The sequence below is a fragment of the Piliocolobus tephrosceles genome, chromosome 16 (genome assembly GCF_002776525.5).
Source record: "Piliocolobus tephrosceles isolate RC106 chromosome 16, ASM277652v3, whole genome shotgun sequence".
NCBI lineage: Eukaryota > Metazoa > Chordata > Mammalia > Primates > Cercopithecidae > Piliocolobus > Piliocolobus tephrosceles.
The window spans coordinates 55,554,289-55,567,025 of NC_045449.1; the positions used below are offsets into that span (position 1 = coordinate 55,554,289).

The following is a 12,737-nucleotide window of genomic DNA, read 5'->3' on the forward strand; positions in this document are numbered from 1 at the left end:
GCCCAACAAGAAGTGATGGCCACAGGCCTAGGCCTAAGGGGCCTCACAGCTTGTATTTTTGCCTCAGCTTCAGTATCACATCCTCAGAATATTCCTGGACCTATCTAATTTAAATTCTTAGCTCTACCCTGTTATTCTCTCTCATGACATTTTTGTTCTTTTCTTTCATAGTATGTATGGTAATTTTAATCATATTTGTTTAATATAAACTGCATTGAAGGCAGGGACCTTGGCTTGAACATTGTGTCCCCATCACCTAGTTCAGTGCCCTGCACAAATATTATAAAATATATAAATATTTTTTGCTCTTGTTGTTTTGCTAAAATACTGTATTTTGAACTTGTTGTTTTGCTAAAATATTGTAAATATATAAATGTTTTTGAAATATCTGATGATTGAATGACTTGGTCACTTCATTTCATCTCACTGATCTGAACGTGATGCCTTTTTTTTTTGACTCCCCCTTTCTGAGCCCAGAGAATATGCTGGTCTTGCACATAAATCCTTAAGGGATTTTTTTTTTTTTTTTTTTCTGAGATGGAGTCTCGCACAGTCGCCCAGGCTGGAGTGCAGTGGCATGATCTCGGCTCACTGCAAGCTCCGCCTCCTGGGTCCACGCCATTCTCCTGCCTCAGCCTCCCAAGTAGCTGGGACTACAGGTGCCCGCCACCACGCCCGGCTAATTTTTGTATTTTTAGTAGAGACGGGGTTTCACTGTGTTAGCCAAGATGGTCTCGATCTCCTGACCTTGTGATCTGCCCGCCTCGGCCTCCCAAAGTGCTGGGATTACAGGCGTGAACCACAGTGCCTGGCCAAATCCTTAAGGGATTTAAAGTCAAGGCAGTATCTGAAGTATTGAGACTATTCAGAAAATGCATCTTGAATGAGATGAGCTCTGAGATGTGCTAAATGGCCTATGACTAGGGGGACTAGGGCTGACTCAAAAGCACAGGGAAATAAACTACAGACAGCCCGCAAGTTACGATTTTTTGACTTTACGATGGTGTAGAAGCAATATGCATTCAGTAGAAACTGTACTTCAAATACCTATACAACCATTCTGTGTCTCATTTTCAGTACAGTATTCAATACATGAGATATTCAGCACTTTATTATAAAATAGGATTTGTGTTAGATGGCTTTGCCCAACTGTAGGCTAAGGTGAGTATTCTAAGCACGTTTAAGGTAGGCTTTGCTAAACTATGATGCTCGGTAGGTTAGGTGTATTAAATGCATTTTTGACTTGATATTGTCAACTGATGGTGGCGAGCATCTGTAATAAAGGCAGGAGACTGTAAGCAAATTAGCTTGTCTGGACTGGAGGCCTTATAAGCTTGGTTGAAATGGTGGTGTTGCGGACAGCTGATAAAAACCTTTGGGTTCCTGGCTGATGACTTTAATTTTGATAAAATAGACCGAAGGAGCTGTTGATGATGATTGAGCTGGAGAGTGACCTCATGAGACCAGAATTTGAAAAAGATTATGCTAACAGCTGAGGATTATGTGCATCGGAGGAGAGAAAGACTAGGGGCTGGGAATGCAGCAGAGAGGCTGCCAGGGAGTCTGGGCAACTCTCAATATTCACTATTCTAGGATCCTAGATGGTTGAATCTGAAAAAAGATAGAAAATTTAAACAGTTTTGAGTTACTAATTTAAAATGAGAAATACTCTTATCCAATTCCTTGTGCTGAAGGCATTCAGTTTCTAATCAGAAGACTGCTTACTGAGTACAGACTTAGAACAAAAAGAGTAAATTTAATGATCTTAGTGGCTATTGTCTCTTTTTTTTTCTCAGAAGTGACGTATATACCTGACTACTAGATAAAAAATATCTATAGCATCTGGAGTGGATGCCCACCAAATAATAGATTATTTGCTTCTCTCTTTTCTAACTAGGCTCTAAGCAGTCTCGTTTTTTTCTCTGGGTAAATTGCAGAGCAATGGATTAAACACAGATTGATTGTATTTTAGTATTAAGTATACACCGTAGTTGTCTTGAATAGACTTTGTTTTTGTTACAGATACGTGATTTGGGAGATAGAGACTGATCTAGGTTTAAACCAGACTGAGTTTGGAGAGCCTCAAATGAGAAATATGCAAAGGTTAATTGAAAATGTGAAGCTTGGCCAGGCGCAGTAGCTCATGCCTATGATCCCAGCACTTTGGAAGTTCAAGTCAGGAGGATCACTTGAGGCCAGGAGTTCGAGAACAACCTGGGCAACAAAGCGAGACCCTCATTTCTACAAAAAAATAAAAAACATTAGCTGGGCATGGTTGTGTATGCCTCTAGTCCTAGCTACTTGGGAGGCTGAGCTGGGAGGATCTCTTGAGCCTAGGAGTTCGAAGTTGCAGTGAGTTAAAATTATACCACTCTATGGCCGGGCGCGGTGGTTCACGTCTGTAATCCCAGCACTTTAGGAGGCCGAGGTGGGTGGATCATGAGGTTAGGAGATCGAGACCATCCTGGCTAACAAGGTGAAACCCTGTCTCTACTAAAAAAAAAAAAAATAATACAAAAGTTAGTCGGGCGTGCTGGCGGGCACTTGTAATCCCAGCTACTTAGGAGGCTGAGGCAGGAGAATGGCGTGAACCCGGGAGACGGAGCTTGCAGTGAGCCGAGATTGTGCCACTGCACTCTAGCCTGGGCAACAGAGCGAGATTCTGTCTCACACACAAAAAATTTTTACCACTGTATTCCAACTGGAGAGATAAAGCAAGATTTTGTCTCAAAACAAACAAACAAAACAAACCCACAAAAACAAACAAACAAGGAAAGAATTTGGGACTGGAGAGAGAGTTTTCAGGCAGAACTAAAAGCATCTTTTAGTTGTGCACCTTCTTTCTTTCAGTTGTATGATCCTCCCACCTTGGCCTCTCAAAGTACTGGGATTATAGGCAGGAGCCACTGTGCCCAGCCTGCAGGTACTTTTACTAAGATGAATAAGAGACCATCCCTGGCCCCAGGGAGCTCACTGTCTGGTGTAGAGGATGCAGACATACAAATATGTACTTTTAATATAATGATAAATAGTTTCACAAATATTTTACAAGGCATTACATTAACAAATGTGTACCTGTAATCCCAGCTTCTTGGGAGACCCTGTCTCAAAAAAAAAAAAAAAAAAAAAAGGGGACCTGCATACTGTAGGTGCTCAATACATGTTAGTTGTAGTGAACTCTTTTTTTTTTTTTTTTTTGAGACAGGGTCTCTGTCACCCATGCTGTAAAGCAGTGGCGCCATCTCGGTTCACTGCAACCTCCACTTCCTAGGTTCAAGGGATCCTCCCACCTCAGCCTCTGGTATAGCTGGGATTACAGGCATGTGCCACCATACCTGGCTAATTTTTGTGTTTTTTGTAGAGACAGGATTTCGTCATGTTACCCAGGCTAGTCTCGAACTCCTGGGCTCAAGCAATCCACCTGCCTTGGCCTCCCAAAGTGCTGGAATTATAGGTGTGGGCCACCATGCCTGGCCTCAATAAGTGTTAGTTGAATGAATGAATGAGAGTAATCTGAATGAGGGAGAGGAGAGTTGGTGGCAGAACTTTGGTGTTACAAGCATAGCAGAGAAGGCCCAGAACAAGCACACTAGATCTAGTCACAGGGAAGTCACTGGTGGTGTGCTAGAGAGGAAGTCAGAATTCAAGAAGTAAAAGAGGAAGTCGATGGAAAGGGAAACTGAAAAAAGAGAATAAACTTTAGCATTAAAAATATATCCCCAATTGCTGAGAAAGGATTTGGGCTCTTTTTGCTTACTGAGAGCTACTCATGCTGTGGGTTCCAGGGCCATCTCTTTCGTTGATGTCTCCTTGCTTCCTTGCCCCCTTGGGGGCTAGGCTTCTCCCTGAGAGAACCCCTGCATCAGTTCTGCCAGCTGCCACAGTTGTCTTAGCAGCTGCATTCTAGTCTCAGGTCGGTCATAACTCAGTATGACATTGGGCAAGTCACCTCCTTCTCTCTGAACCTCTGAAGTTCCTTGTAGCTGTTAGCATATCTGGGATGATGCAGTTTGGATGACTGGTGAGGATTCCAACTTGCTCTCTGCTGCTTTGCAACTATAAATCTCTGCCAAACACCAGCTATCCTGCCCTCTGCTCTAGATCCCTAGGTAGACTCTAACCCACCTTAGGCAGGCCCCCTCCCAGTGTCCTTCTCACAGAATTCAGTTCACACATACATCACTAGACAGCACTGCCTTGACTGCAGTACAGAAATGAGCTTCAACCATTTAAACAATTGAGCAATGAGGCCGAACATATAGCATTCTCCACCTACACTAAAGCAGTCAAGGAAATGAAGTTTGAGAGGATGATTTAAAGTGTTGGCCAGGTGCTGTGGCTCATGCCTGTAATCCCTGGGAGGACAAGGTAGGCAAATCACTTGAGGTCAGGAGTTTGAGACCAGCCTGGCCAACATGGTGAAACTCTGTCTCTACTAAAAATACAAAAATTAGCTGGGCATGGTGGTGGGCACCTGTAATCCCAGCTGCTCAGGAGGCTGAGGCAGAAGAATCGCTTGAACTAGGGAGGTGGAGGTCACAGTGAGCCGAGATCGAGCCATTGCACTCCAGCCTGGGTGACAGAGTGAGACTCCATCTCAAAAAATAAATAAGTAACAAATACAGTGTTGTGATAGCTAGTTTTACTGTGGTCCTTGAACTTTGATATTAGACACCTTTCCCCTCCTTTTCTGCTTTCATTTTTGGTGTTCTGGGCCTTATGAGTTATTGAGCCTTCAGGTTATTCATTGCTTTTATTTTCTCCCTTCTTGGTGGGAAGGATTTTTATATACAGAGAATTGGGTTAATAATTTTCCTGATTTATGGCCTTCTTTCTTCAGTAGTCCATGCAAGACCTTTCTTGTTTAATTACTTTAATTACTTATTTATTTTATTTTATTTTTATTTTTTGAGACAGAGTTTCGCTCTTGTTGCCCAGGCTGCAGTGCAATGGCACACTCTCTGCTCACTGAGACATCTGCCTCCCAGGTTCAAGTGATTCTCTTGCCTCAGTCTCCCAAGTAGCTGAGATTACAGGCATGCGCCACCACACCTGGCTAATTTTGTATTTTTAGTAGAGACGAGGTTTCTCTATGTGGTGAGGCTGGTCTCGAACTCGTGACATGAGGTGATCCACCTCCCTCGGCCTCCCAAAGTGCCGGGATTACAGGCGTGAACCACCGCGCCTGGCCAGATTTCTTATTTTCTTTTATCTCATTGCCCCATCCATCCAAACCACACCCACTCTAGGCAATTACTGAATATTTTTAATGTGTATTTTTTTGTTTATGTGTGTTCTCGGATAATGGGTAATGCTTCTAGTATGTGTGTATTATTAAAATTTTAAATAATATTTAGCTCAATACACCCAAAATGTTGTCATTTCAACATGTAATCAATATGAGATATGTTACATTCTTCTTTTTCTTCTTTTTTGAGATGAGTCTCATTCTGTTGCTCAGGCTAGAGTGCAGTGGCTCGATCTTGGCTCACTGCAATCTCCACCTCAGGCGTTCAATGAATCTCCTGCCTCAGCCTCCTGAGTAGCTGGGAGTACAGGCACACGTCACCACACCCACTAATTTTTGTATTTTTAATAGAGACAGGGTTTCACCACATTGGCCAGGCTGGTCTCGAACTCCTGACCTCAAGTGATCCACCTGCTTTGGCCTCCCAAAGTGTTGGGATTACAGACATGAACCACCATGCCCGGCCCACTTTCTTTTTTTGTACTTTGAAATCCAGTATGTATTTTACTGTTATAGAATATTTCAGTTTGGATGGTAAATTTTCATTATAAATACTTAATCTGTATTTAGATTTCATAAAATGCACAGTTGAAAAAGTAGATTCATATACCTAAGTTGTTCCAAGCATACTTAAAAGTTTTCTAATAATCAAATATCAAAAAAGTATTTTTCTTTAATGTTTACATGCAAACTGACAAAACTACTTCATATTAGTCATATTAGTCGTATTTATTTTAGCAGAATTTACTTGACTTTGAAGCAAAAACATATCAGTTTTAAAACTACATCTGTCCAAGTTAAGTGAATTCACTAACTCTTGTGTCAACGCAGTATTATTAACTTGAAATTCAAAGAGGTATTGTATAAATTGAAAAAGCAACTCTAAATTTATTAATATCAACACAAAGCAACTCTAAATCTATTAATATCAACAAAGCATTCTTTAAACTTTTTTTGTTTATGTAGCCAATTTACATAATTCTGTTTATTACAATTAGAATCTTCTGCATACTTAGGTTGAAATAATGTGTATTGATTTGTATTGTGAAAGGTTTCAATTTGAGCATAAATTCTTGCACCTGTCTAGATAAGTCAGCGATGTTTTCTTTCCTTGAAGCTTAAACGCATTTATTTATTTACTTATAGACAGAGTCTCATTCCATTGCCCAGGCTCTACTGCAGTGGTGCAATCTCGGTTCACTGCAACCGCTGCCTCCCTAGTTCAAGCAATTCTCTTGTCTCAGCTTCCTGAGTATCTGGAATTACAGGCATGCACCACCATGCCCAGCTAATTTTTGTATTTTTAGTAGAGATGGGGTTTCACCATGTTGGCCAGGCTGGTCTTGAACTCTTGACCTCAAGTAATCCACCTGCCTCAGCCTCCCAAAGTGCTGGGAATACCGGGCTAAAACATTTCGACTTCTATCCTTCATATCTCTTTTTTAAAATTGTCAATTAAATATAAACGTACTCTCCTCCAAATCTCTTAGCTTTTCTTTTATGTTTTCTATTTCTTTGCCCTCTTTTTTTTTTCTGGGAGATATTCTCTCTTTTGTTTTTCAATTCCCTAATTGGTTTCCCAGCTATATCTATTCTGCCACTTTTCAAATCTATTGTGTGCTCTATTTTGGTGATTACTTTTTCATACATAAGATATCTGCCTTTTTTTTTTTTTTTTTTTTTTGAGACAGAGTCTCGCTCTGTCCCCAGGCTGGACTGCAGTGGCACTATCTCAGCTCACAACAAGCACCGCCTTTCAGATTCACGCCATTCTCCAGCCTCAGCCTCCCGAGTAGCTGGTACTACAGGCTCCTGCCAACACACCTAACTCATTTTTTGTATTTTTAGTAGAAACAGGGTTTCACCATGTTAGCCAGGATGGTCTTGATCTCCTGACTTCGTGATCCGCCCGCCTCGGCCTCCCAAAGTGCTAGGATTACAGGCGTGAGCCACCACGCCTGGCCTGCTTGTTTTTTAAAATTTTCTTATTTCATCTATTATACTTTTTATAGTTGATATTCTGTTTGTTCTTTTTTTATTTTTATTTATTTATTTATTTATTTATTTATTTATTTATTTATTTTGAGATGGAGTCTCGCTCTGTCGCCCGGGCGGGAGTGCAGCGGTGCGATCTTGGCTCACTGCAAGCTCCGCCTCCCGGGTTTACGCCATTCTCCTGCCTCAGCCTCCCGAGTAGCCGGGACTACAGGCGCCCGCCATCTCGCCTGGCTAGTTTTTTGTATTTTTTAGTAGAGATGGGGTTTCAGCGTGTAGACCAGGATGGTCTCGATCTCCTGACCTCATGATCCACCCGTCTTGGCCTCCCAAAGTGCTGGGATTACAGGCTTGAGCCACCGCGCCCGGCCATTCTGTTTGTTCTTTACATTTTCTTGTCCAGGTGTCATATTGGTAATATTTTCCTTTATCTCTTTTAGCATGATTTTTGGGCTACTTTTAAAATCTTGGTCCATCTGTTGTCATATTTCCACTTAAGTTACACTGTGTAATCAAGTAAGTTGTATCCTTTCAGATTAGTTGTGCTATTCAGGTGTCTTGTTATTTTGTCCTTGGCCGTATAGGTTGTTCTGTCCAACAATGCATACTAGTGCCATTGAGCTTAGAGGTTGAAGGCTGGGGTGAATGAGCCCTAAAACTGAGAACCCTTGGCCCCCAAACTCCCAAGTCCATCAGGCCCAGCCTCATAAAATAACTCTTCATGTCAGGGCTTCGCCTTTGCCCTCCTGCCTGGGAAAAGGAGCCTTAGGAGTACAGGTGTGAGCCACCACGTCTGTGGCCGAAATGCTTCTTAGATTGTAGTTCACCTGCTCTGGACATTTAGAGGGCTAAGGAAGGGAACATCTGTCTAAAGTTGGGTTGCCCCCTTACTTGTTTTGATCACAAGCACAGTGCATCTCCAGTACTTTGCTGTTACTCTTACCAACACCTGGGCCACATGGCAAGTGAGGGAGTAGCACTGTTTGTTATAAGACAGTGATGGAGGAAACGAGAGATCAGAACCCTGAGAGCTCTTTTTCTTTTTTTAATCATTCCACAGCTGTGCCTGGTCACATCCTGCCTCTAATCAAAGCCACCCTTCTACCACACACACAGACCAATTTGAAACAAGGCCCTCTCCTTCACCCAAGGGGTTTCTCGAGGTTTTCTTCATTTCTTGGTATTTTCTCTTTGTAACTCTTGTGCGGGTGATCTTGGGATAGGGAGCCATAATCACAGCAGTTCAATCAGGATCCAAGCTTAAAGATCTTGAGTAGCTGCTTTGTGCTAGATACTGTTCTCCGTGTGCCATCTGTATTAACTCATTTAATCCTCACAACTACCTTGTCGTTATAACAGTCACATTTTACAGATGAGAAAACTGAAGCATAAGGAAGTTAAAAAATAGCCAGGTGTGGTAGTGCACACCTGCAGTCGCAGCTACTTGGGAGACTAAGGCGGGAGAATCACTTGAACCAGGGAAATGGAGGCTGCAATGAACTATGTTTCACTACTGCACTCCAGCCTGGATGACAAAGTGAGACCCTGTCTCAAAAAAAAAAAAAAAAGGAAGTTAACTAATTAAGCCAGGACTCTAAACCAGGCAGTCTGATTCATGAGTCAGCCTTCTTAACCTCTGCCTTGCAGTAAAACCCAAATTACCCAGTACTCTCTATGGGGACGATTGACATAGTGTTGGCCAGGGCATTGCCCTGTGATGTCCAGACTTATGAGACATTGGTCAGAGGAGAGAGAGAGAGGGTGACAGGAACAAGGCATTAACAGCCAGGCTAGCTGTCAGCAGCATTTCCCAGGCAGGAGACTGATGGATCTCTCTCTGAGCAGGACACAGGCAGGCTCTTTGTGGTTAGAGATGAAGGGAGGAGGAGGAGTGAGTGTTTGTGAGCTCAGCCCAAATGAGGGCTGATGTCATTTCTCCTTTGTGCATTTATGTCTGAATTTGACATCTGATGTAAACCTGTTGGTGTTAAATTCTGTCTTGTGTTTTCAATCTGCTGAATTGGAAGTCCCTCATGGGAGCATTTGGGTGAGCCTCAGCAACGCTGGCTCAGAAACCACCAGATGCTTCCCAGAGAAAGTTATTTGGCTGCCAGTACCCACTGCCATACTTGCCTCTTCACACTACTACATCTTCTTTCCTTGACTCTGATGGGTCAACACATATTGTAGGGCAAGTCTGTGTCATAGGCCCTGGGAAGGATACTCTCTCGATTGGTAAGATTTGAAGGTGAAAGTCACTGGCCATGAAACAGAATGAAGACCATAAGAAGATGGAAACTCGGACTCCAGTTACTGGGCTCTAATGAAGCGTGGCGTCATGAATTTTAGTAAAAACAAGGCCAGGGGTTGACATGTTGCTTCTTCATGCATGGCTCTTTGCCTGAAACCACAGTTCTCCTCCAGTTGTTTCTGAAGTGCCAGGCACTTTTTTCACTGGGGCTGCTGAAAACGAATCCGAAACTGATTTGAGGAGCGTCTTCTCCCCTGCTGGGGCATCTGTGCCTAAGGTTTCAGGTGGTTGGGCATGCCTTCTCTGAGTGTTCTCTGTCAGACAGGCCGCCTGGCCCTAGAGACCTGCCACATGCTTTCTGAGCCACAAATATTTCACACCGTGAGTTCCCAGCGGCCGCCCTTCCCCCGCTTCCATTCCTTTCCACCTCTTCATCATTCCTAATCCCACACCTTAAAATCCCTTCAGCCACTGTCATCTTACCTTGTCCCTTTCTCATGTGGACCTCTCTCTGGAAGTTCCAAATCTTGGAAGCCTGAATGCAGCTCTAGTTTCAACCTGCTGGGCAAAGGAAAGTGAAATGAATCTCTTTGAATGTTTCCTATGTGGCAGAGGTTGTTTGCAGTGCCCTACTCACATTATTTCATACAAATCTCATGACAATTTGAAAAGGAAATGTTTACCCTCAAAGGTCCTGAGGCCACTCAGGCCTAGATTAGAAAGTGGCAAAACCAGGCTTCAGACCCATCACTGCGTACCTCCAGAGTCCACAGTCTTTGCGTGATTTTGGATGCCTCCGGAACCCCATTCGGCTTTCCCAGCTTTCTAACGTCATAGCTCTGTTCCCATGCAGACTTAACATTTTGCTTCTTAGAATTTAGAAAAGAAAGGTGGGGGAAGAAAGGAAAGGAAGAAAAGAAAAGAACAACCTTCCAGCTTTTTCTTCTGAGGATCATACATCTTTGTAGAATAACTACAACAATAACATAATAACAACTTGTTGTGTATGCATGAGTGTTTTAACTGGAAGGGGGTATGTGCCATTCAGAGATTATTTAAGAAAAAGTTAAGCCATGTAACCATTAGAAAATGATACTGTTTTATACACTGGGAGTTCTAGTATGTAAAATACAGGAGTGGTGGTGACTGAAGTGATGGTGGTGGAAGGAGCTCCGAGGCCTGGCCTTTCTATGTCCCTTGCAGCCAGAAGCATGTCATGTATAAAGCAAGATAGCAAGATTGCTAGTCTCAGGATTCTGTTGAACATGGTTTGAAAGCCTCCTGATTATTTTTCCTTTTAAAATAAGCAAGCTGAGGCCCAGAGAGGGGAAGTGGCTGGCAAAGTCAGGACTAGTGCCTGGGTCTCCCAGCTTCTATCCTGCAGCTTTTTACAGAAATCCCAGTTTGTATATTTTTGCATAGACTCCGCAGGATGCTGTCCAGGAAGGGATGCAGGTGGAGGTGGAGAAGGAGGAGGGCCTGGGTTTCCACTTTTTCTCCTTCCCCATCACCAACGACCTGAACTCCCAACCCACGTGGGGAATGGGGTAGGTCAGGGAGAGGACTGACAGGGATTATAGAAAGTGCGATCGAGGGTACAACGGATCAAGTTTGGTAGCCGACAAGGAAGAGCGGTAAGGCAGAAGATGAGGGGAGGAGGTGAGGTAAACAGAGCAAAGGAGCCGCCTTCCCAGCTCAGGACCAGGGCTGGGCTAGAGTCTGGGCCCTGGTCTCATTCTGGTATCCCCCTGAGCAAGTCCTGGCCCTTTTTCCTGCCTGTTTCCTTTGAGGGCTTCTCTGTCACCACCAGTAAGCGTGTACAGGCTACAGGAGGAGCAGTGTGAAGAGCAGTGTGCTACAGAGAGCCCTGCACCCCAGGAAATAGAATTAGTTGGACTAGTTCTGCCTGTAAGTAGCTGAATGTCTTGAGGCAACTTAAATGTTTTCTTGGACCTTAGATCCCTTGCCTGTAAAACAGGATGGGGCCAGATGATCTCTAAGGTCCTTCTGGCTCTGAAAGCAATGATCTGGGGCATGGAACCTGTGGTTAGAGAGCTGGGGAATGGGCAGATATGGGTTCCAGGGCACCCAGAATTGCAGGCTTAGGAGCTAACAGCAACCCGGCGTTCTGTGGTCTAGCAATCTTGCTTTATAGGTGAGGAAACTGGGCCTAGAAAGGCAAAGTGATTTTTTGCTTCTCTCACCTTTATTCCTCTTTTCCCCTGAACGGTAGAGTCTAAAGGTTCAGGGCAAAGCAGTTTTGTGTAGTGGATACATACGCTTTTTTGTTGTTATTTTTCTGAATTATTTTGTTGACTTTCTAAGTTTTTTTTACATAAACAGTAAATGCTCATTATAAAAATTTCCATTAATACAGGAAGTGAAAAAAGTAAAGAACTGCAAATTGCTGTTATCCTCCCACCCTTACCCCTTAGGTCCCCAGAGGTGTCTCTGTTAACGGTTCAGTGTGTATCCATCCTGACCTTTCCAGTGAATGCACAAACTTGTATGCCTCTCCCCCATAACTGGATTATCGTATACATTATTCAAACATAGACTTTAGAATCAGACATATCTAGAGTCTAATCCCAGCTTATAGCTAATTATTTGAGTGACCTTGGCCAAGTTACTCAACCAGTTTTAGTCTCAATCTCCCCAGGTGTAAAATTAAAATAGTAATAGTATCTCCCTGGACTGGCTTGGCGGCTCATGCCCGTAATCCCGGCACTTTGGAAGGCCGAGACTGGTGGATCCCTTGAGCTCAGGAATTCAAGACTAACTTGGGCAATTTAGCAAGACCTCATCTCTAACTAAAACAAAAAAACAAAACACAAAAAAACTCCCCCAAAATTAGCCAGGTGTACTATAGGTGGTGCGCACCTATAGTACCAGCTACTCGGAAGGCTGAGGTGGGAAAATCGCTTGAGCCAGGAAAGAGGAGGCTGCAGTGAAATGTGACTGTGCCACTGCACTCCAACCTGAGCAACAGAGCGATACCTTGTTTCTGTTAAAACGAACAAACAAAATAGTGTCTGCCTTATAGGACTGTGGTGAAGATTTAATGACATTTTATATGAATAGCACTTAACAGTTCCTAGTACTGATAGTAGTAAGCACTACACACACACACACACAGCACAGAATGAGTTAGGGGTAGAGTGAAAACTAGACCCCAAGTTTTCTGACTCTCAATCTCCTTGACTTTCTACCACATCTCTCTGCTTCTCTCCTAGGTGCCTAGGC

General features: G+C 43.3%; 1 protein-coding gene across 2 annotated transcripts in view; it reads left to right on the plus strand.

Annotated features, from left to right (window-relative positions):
- The window catches only part of MYL4 (myosin light chain 4), a 40,232-nt gene that overhangs the window by 11,598 nt on the left and 15,897 nt on the right, over window positions 1-12,737 (plus strand). Inside the window, exon 1 of one of the 2 annotated variants that reach the window (XM_023192322.1) lies at window positions 4,007-4,021. The exons of the other annotated variant lie outside the window; for it this stretch is intronic. The gene's annotated coding sequence lies outside the window, so the exon portion shown is untranslated. Of the gene's footprint in view, window positions 1-4,006; window positions 4,022-12,737 lie in introns of those variants that run through there. 2 annotated transcript variants of the gene reach the window in all.